Here is a 7892-nt window from a genome sequence, read left to right as displayed (position 1 = left end):
GATGACATCACTGTGTCTTAGAATATGGATAGAAAAGGGAGTCCAAGCTAGAAATCTGGGACTCTCCATTTAGAGATGATATAAAACCACTATATGTTTTATCCATTTAAAAGAGGATCTGATTTGGTCTTATATTCTTATTATTAACCAAATTTTCAAAACAGCAAACTAGGGCTGGAGTAGAAATTTTCCATTTTTTATAATCTGACCTAGTGAGAAACAAATTTTGTTATAAAAGTATATAACTTGCTTTTATATATTGTACCCTGTAAACTTTCTGTACTCACTAATTTTTAAAGATTGTGTGTGTGTATTTCTATAGTTATATATAAATATATATGAACATGTTATCTCTTCATAGTTTTACTTCTTTCTTTCTGATCTGGAATAAATAATTTTAATTATAAAAAGGGATTGGATTTCACCAATTTTTTCTGCATCTGTTGAAACGTTAATGTGTTCTCCTTTATTTTATTTAGAGTATTATATTTATAGATTTTCTTTTATTGAACCATCCTTGCATACATGGAAAAAAATCTCACCTTCTTATTGTATATAATACATATTGTATCTTTTTGGACTCACTTTATTAGAATTTTTTGGAGGTTTTTCTTTGGGTGTGTGTAAATTCTTAAGTGACATTGGTCTATGGTGTTTGTGTGTGTGTGTGTGTTTTCTGATTTGTGTATCAGGGCAATACTGTTCTTAATTAGTCATGAAAGTTACTCTTCTTCTATTTTTGAAAATAAGACTTTAAGGAAGGGTTGATTATAGTTGTACTCGCTTTCTAGAGTTACCATAATTCAGATATGAATCTCTTTATATTTTCTCTACTTTGAGTCCTTAAACTTTTTAGATTTGCAGGTTAATGTTTTAACCAAATCTGAGAAATTTGGAGACATTATTTCACTAAATATTCTTACCCCTCCTTTTATCTCCTGAAACCCCTATTATTCATATGTTGGTAAACTTGATGGTATGTGACAAATTTTGGGAACTCTGTTCTAATTTTGTCTTCAGGGTGGATAATTTTAACTGACCAATCTACAAGTTTATAGTTTTCTGCCAACTCCAATCTGCTATTGAATCTCGTGTGTGTGTATGTGTGTGTGTATGTGTGTGTGTGTGTGTGTGTGTGTGTATGTGTGTTGTCTGATTCTTAATGGAATAGGAAAGAAATATCCATGGCAGTTATAATCCTCATTTCTATAACTGGTCATGTGGCCATAGTTGGTATTTATGACTACCTTCTTCTACTTCCCGTTCTGTATTCCCTCTACCTTCAGCAAGCACCTCAGCAGGTCTTGGCTCTTTACCTGGAGGTATGACACCTTCATTCCTGAAGTGTCTGAAACATTTGTTATCTTGCCTTGATTGTGTTGTTGTAGTTTCCCATTGACCTTAATAACAGGACAGGGTAATGCCAAGAGATGTCCTAAGGGATCTCCTGCACTCCAGGAGTACGCTTCTTTACCTCCATTGTGGAGTAACAGTCCTATGTCCCCTTGATAATCTGGATTAATCATTGCTGCCAGCACTGTACCTCCCTTCTTAGTCTGCTGACTCAGAGACCTAAGGAGTCCCTAGTGGCCAGGGGAAAGTCTTAACTTCTGTTTAATGAAATCATTATTATATCTCCTGGTAGAAACATTCCTCCTTCTGGAACTAAGACTTCTAGGCCTGCAGAACATAAGGTTGCAAGAACAGGAAACAAAAACGTTCCTAGTGGATCCCTAGAGGTAATAATGAGTGGTACCATTCCTGTCTCCACCCCTTGATTCCTGGGCCCATGAATTCTAGCAATAGGAGATACAGTTCCATAGAATGGATGCTGATTCAGAGTATAGACAACCTTCTGAAGAACCTTGCCCCAGTCCTTAAAGGTATTGTCATGTAGTTGACACTACAACAGGATCTTTAAAAGTTTATTCCATTGTTCTATCAAACCAGTTGCTTCAGGATGGTGGGGGAACATGGTAAGACCAGTGAATCCCATGAGTATGAGCCCATTACTTTGCTTCTTTGGCTGTGAAGTGAATTGCTTGGTCCAAAGCAATGCTATGTGGAATACCATGACAATGGATAAGGCCTTCTGTAAGTCCATGGATGGTAGTTTTGGCTGAAGCACCTCATGCAGGGAAGGCAAATCCATATGCAGAATAAGTGTCTATTCCAGTAAGGACAAACCACTGCCCCTTCCATGATGGAAGTGGTCCAATATAATCAGCATGCTTCCAGGTTGCTTGCTGATCTCCCCCAGGAATAATGCTATATTGGGGGCTTAGCGATGATCTCTACTACTGGAAAATTGGGCACTCAGTCATAACTGTAGCTAAATCAGCCTTGGTGAGTAGAAGTCTGTGCTGCTGAGTCCATGCATAACAGCCATCCCTGCCACCATGACCACTTTGTGCAAAAGCCCATTGGGCAATGACAGGGGTGGCTGGGGAAAGATGTTGACTGCTATCCACAGAGTGCATCACCCTATTTACCTGATTATTAAGATCCTCTTCTGTTGAGGTCACCTTTTGTTGGGCATTTATATGAGACACAAATATCTTCACATCCTTTGCCCATTCAGAGAGGTCTATCCACATACCTCTTCCCTGAATGTCTTTGTCACCAATTTTCCAATGATGCTCTTTCCAGTCCCCTGACCAGCTAACCAAATCATTGACTACAGCACATGAGTCAGTGTACAGTCATGCATCTGGCCATTTTTCCTTCCAGGCAAAAGGCACAACCAGATGCACTGCCTGAAGTTCTGCCCATTGTGAACATTTCCTTTCACCACTGTCCTTCATGGTTGTTCCAGAAAGGGCAGCAGTGCTATAGCTATCCACTTCCAGGTGGTACCTGCATATCATGCAGAACCATCCATGAACCAGTTCCTAGACTTCTCTTCCTCTGTTAGTTGATCAGAAGGTATACCCCATGAAGTCATCAGTTCATGCTGAGGGGCAGAAGGTACTGCAGCTGTAGTAGGAACCATGGGCATTTGGGTCACTTCCTCATGCAACCTACTTGTGCTGTCAGGTCCTGCCTGTGCCCAAATCATGTATATACCACTTCCACTTGATGATGGAGTACTGTTGCACACGTCCAACTTTATGGCTTGGTGGGTCAGATAACACCAAGTTCATGACGGGAAGCTCAGCTCAGGTAATAGCAACCTGGTGGCCCATGGTTAAGTGTTGAGTTGCCACTAAGGCCCAGTAGTAGGCCAAGAGTTGTTTCTCAAAGGGAGAGTAGTTGCCTGAAGATCATTGCAGGAAGTTACTCCAAAATCCCAATGGCCTTCTCTGTGATTCACCTATGGAGTCCTGCCAAAGGCTCCAGACATCATTCCTATCCACCACTGACACTCTGAGTATCATTGGGTCTGCTGGGTCATCTGGCCCAAGTGGCAGAGCAGCCTACACAGCAGCCTGGACCTGTTGCAGAGTCTTTTCCTGTTCTGGACCCCACTCAAAACAAGAAACTTTTCTAGTCACCTTGTAGATGGATGGAAACAACACACTCAAATGAGAAATGTGCTACCTGCAAAATTCATATTGGCCCCAAAGGTATTGAGTTTCTTTCTTATTTGTAGGAAAGGCCAGATGAAACAACTTATCATTTACCTTAGAAGAAATATTTCAGCAGGCTCCACACCACTGGACTCCTAGAAACTTTACTGAAGTTTAAAGTCCCTGAATTTTAGTGGGATTTATTTTCCATCTTCTGATAAGCAAATGCCTTACTAGCAAGTTCAAAGTGGTTGCTACCTTCTGCTCAGTTGGTCCAATCAACATAATGTCATCTATATAATGGACCAGTTTAATACCTTGTGGAAGAGAGATGTTCAAGATCACGTCTCTGTGAACTAAGCTGTGACACAGTGCTGGAGAGTTGACATAAACCTGCAGAAGGATAGTGAAGATATATTGCTGACCATGCCAGCTGAAAGGCTATTGTTTCTAGTGGTCCTCATGTATCAGGATGGAGAAAAATGCATTTAGCAAATCAGTAGTCACATAGCAGGTACCAGGAGATGTATTAATCTTTTCAAGGCAAAAAAAAAAAAAAAAAAAAAAAAAAAAAGAAACCACATCTGGTACAGCAGCTGCAATTGAATCACCACCTGATTAAGCTTACAATAATCAACTGTCATTCTCCAAGACCCAGATGTCTTCTGCACAGGCCAAATAGGAGAGTTAAATGGGTATGTTTTGGGAATCACCATCCCTGTCTGCATCCTTCAAGTCCTTGATGGTGTCTCTAATCTCTGCAATCTCTCCAGGAATGTGGTATTGCTTTTGATTCACTATTTTCCTAAGTATAGGCAATTCCAGAGGCTTCCATTTGTCCTTTCCCACCACAACAGATCTCACTTCACAGGTTAGGGAACCAGTGTGGGAGTTTTGCCAAGTGCTAAGTGTATCTATCCCAATTATACATTCTAGGACTCGGGAAATAACCACTGGATGAGTTTGGGGGCCCAATGGACCCACTATAAGTTGGACCTTGGCCAAAACTCCATTGATCACCTGACCTCCATAGGCCCTTACTTTTACTGGAGGGCCACAATGAATAAATGTCATTTCAGAGTCTGTGTCTAATAGTCCCCCAAAATTGCCTTTTCCCCAATGCACAGCTACCCTAGTAATAGGCCTTAGATTCCTTTGGGAAAAGATGGGAGAAAGAATAACAGTAAAGATTTTTGGTTCTATACCAGGGTCCTCCCTCAAGGTGACCTAGCCTCAACTTCATTCAAGGGGTTCTGGATCAGTAAATTGACTCAAATCCAGGAAGTGGTTGAGGGACTGTGATTCTCTGCTCTTGTGATCTAGGGCAGATTTTGTACATTTGCCCTGGAATTTTTCTGTTTATATAAGTTGAGTAAGAACTTGGTGGGTTTCCTATCTATTTAGCTTCTAGGAACACCATGATTAATTAGCCAACACCGGAGATCTACACGAGTCAGAACATTGTGTCCATTTCTTCCCCTTTGCTATCCATTATGGTAACTATGACCACCCTGTCTTTGGTGATTGAGGGCTGCCGCTTGACCTTTTCCTCCCAGAAATCCAATCATTCCCATGGTATTTAAGTCTTTCAATTGATAGACCGCACTTCCCACAGTAAGTTCTGGTATACAAAGAAGAGCAATGACCACGCTCTTCAAGGATGCTGGTGCAACACTTACACATTTGTTTCTTATAGTTTTGGTGAAGCACATATCTCTGAACCCTGACAAGCATGGAGGAGAAGGTCGTACATGACAGATCCACTCCAGCATTCCAATCTCTCTGAGCCTCTGAATTCCCTCATCAACAGTAAGCCAAAGGATGTCGGGAATTTTCAGCTCATTTATAGTAGGCCATCTTTGGACCCACACTTCATCCAACCAGCCAAACAAACAATACCTTTTTAAACACTGCAAGCTATTACATTAAATCTAGAATCTCTGCTTAAAGGGCCAATATCAATAAATTCAGCCTGATCTAAGTTTATGTTCCTTCCACCATTATCCCACACCCTTGAAATCCATTCCCACACATGTTCCCCAGACCTCAGCTTGCATGAACTAGAACACTCAAGAAGTTCCTTCAGAGTGTAGTGTACCTCCTTGTGGGTCACACTCTATACCTCACCTCTAGGGACCTGCTTACATTTGGTTGTAGTTATAGGCCTGGAGGCAAAAGTGGGTGGTGAGGGTGGGTTCTGAGTAGTATCAACATTTTCATGCTGTATAACTGAATCACAGAAAGCTTTTACTGTTTCCATAAGCAAAGCAGAATTAGTTCTCTCCAGGGAGGGTGGAGAAGCCAATACCACAGGGGTGGGGTAGGGATGCCTTAGTTGTGGCTAAGGGTGGGGACTCAACAACTTCTGGCAAAATAAACTCATCAGAATATGGGAGTTCAACATCCCCAGCCCCTTCAGACTCCTCTCCTACATCGCCATCCCAACTTGCAGGATCCCATTCTTTTCCAAGCAGTGTACTTGCTTTAACCACAGACACCTTCCGAGGCTGAGAGTTAAACTTTTTCTTAATTCAGTCAATTGCAGGATGAGGGTTTATGTTTGTTTTTCAGCAACCTCAGCCCTATCGCTACAAGAGAGAGGAGTCTTCTTCAGTTTTCAGATCAGTTATGCGCATCTGCAGCTGAGAAACTGAATTTCTGAGCTCATCATTCTCCTTTGTTACTTTGTCCAGCGAAGCCAGAATCACTCAACCAACATCATCATATTTCTTAGTTTTCCAAAGCTGTTCAAAGGTATCATGTACAGAGTCACTAAATGCCTTGTTTTTTTGTAAGTGGCGAATTGAATGCATCTTCTTTACAGATTTCTTTAAACAGTTCACACCATGGATTATCAGTGCTCTTCATAGTACCAGTAGGAGAGACTTCAGTAACTTTGGGTCTAACCAATTTAAACAGCCAACTCCAAAACCCACAAAACCAACAATTCTGTTTCTTCAGAGCCACTCCTGGTACCAATTTCTGTATTAGTCAGGGTTCTCTAGAGGAACAGAATCAACAAGAAATATGATTTTAAAAGGGGGATTTATTAGATTGGCTTACACGACCAGAAGCTGGACAGTTCACAATGACCATTTGCAGGCTGGAGAGCTGGAAGAACCAGTAGCTTCACAGTCCAAGAGGAGAAAGCCCCAGAACAAGAGGGATTAAGAGTGCTACCCTAGTCCGAAACCAAGGCTTCTGGAAACTCCCTGGCGTATAACTGGCAGAGTCTGCTTTGAAAGACTGAAGAGCAAGGATCTGATATCCTCAGATGATCGAAGTGGCAATCAAGAACCTGTTCAAGAAGAGTCGAGCTTGTATCTGCATCCGTTTTCTTCTTCTTCCAACTTTTATTCCATCCAAGCCACCATCCTATTGGATGGTGCTGCCCACACTTAGGGAGGGTCTCTACTTCAGTTCACTATCCCATGTTCCAATCATTCCTAGACATGTCCTCACTGACACAGCCAGAAGCCTCTTAATTATTGGGATCTCTTAATCCAATCAAATTGACAATTCAAATTAACCATTACGTGTATCTTGTATAGATTTCTTTCCTAGAGCTTTTCCTTCATTTTCTCATCATCTTCATCATCATCATCTTCATCATCATCATCAGCAGCAGCAGCAGCAAGTTTTACTTTTTTCTGGGGAACCTTGCTATCACCTCCAGGGGAAGTTCAGATGGCTTTCCAGATACACTTAGAGTTTTACATCCTCCTCCTCTTCATCTTCTGACTCTGCATCTTCCTACACAGTTACTAAGTGCTACCCACTAATATGCACAGACTCAGAACCACACTTTAACCTTAAGACCACGAGTGGTGTCATTTCAAAGCCCCCAAGGGAAACCGTTGGCTGTACAGACGTTTTCAATGTTGCCAGCATTACTTTAATTGGACTGACTTCATAATTCATTGCCTCTGCTTCGACAATGTGCAATTCATCCTTTGCACCAGCCCCTGAACTGACCCTTCTTAACAAGAGCTGGTGCTCATTTTCATCATTATCCACCTTAAAGTGATAATCTTTGTTAGCCTTTAGTGCACAACCAAAAAGACAGTTCTGGGCCCTCAGGGGGCTCATGTCCATATCCGTCTTGCACTTTGGTGGGGAAGAAGGCAGGATGGAAAATAGGCCATGAGCTAAAGAGACTGCAGGAAAGAATCATTACAGGGCCATTTATAAAATTTCTAATAAGTCCTTTTCTATAAGTTCTCTCTCCTTGTTAATTTTCTTTATTTCATGATACAAAAATGTTTCTTTTGCTTTCATGTAGTTATTTAGACATGTCTTTCTTGAGTTTTTTGAACACATTAAAATTGTTGATTTAAATTCTTCCTAATACATTCAATACGTGGGTTTCCTCAGAGAAAATAT

General features: G+C 41.1%; 1 pseudogene; it reads right to left on the bottom strand.

Moving 5' to 3' along the window:
- Positions 1-7069: 7069 nt before the first annotated feature.
- LOC124985629 (nucleophosmin-like) lies at positions 7070-7604 on the bottom strand (annotated as a pseudogene).
- Between the last annotated feature and the right edge of the window lie 288 nt (positions 7605-7892).

Source organism: Sciurus carolinensis, chromosome 5, assembly GCF_902686445.1.
Source record: "Sciurus carolinensis chromosome 5, mSciCar1.2, whole genome shotgun sequence".
Lineage (NCBI taxonomy): Eukaryota > Metazoa > Chordata > Mammalia > Rodentia > Sciuridae > Sciurus > Sciurus carolinensis.
Note: the sequence above shows the minus strand (reverse complement) of the source record. Positions and strands in the feature narration are given on the sequence as shown.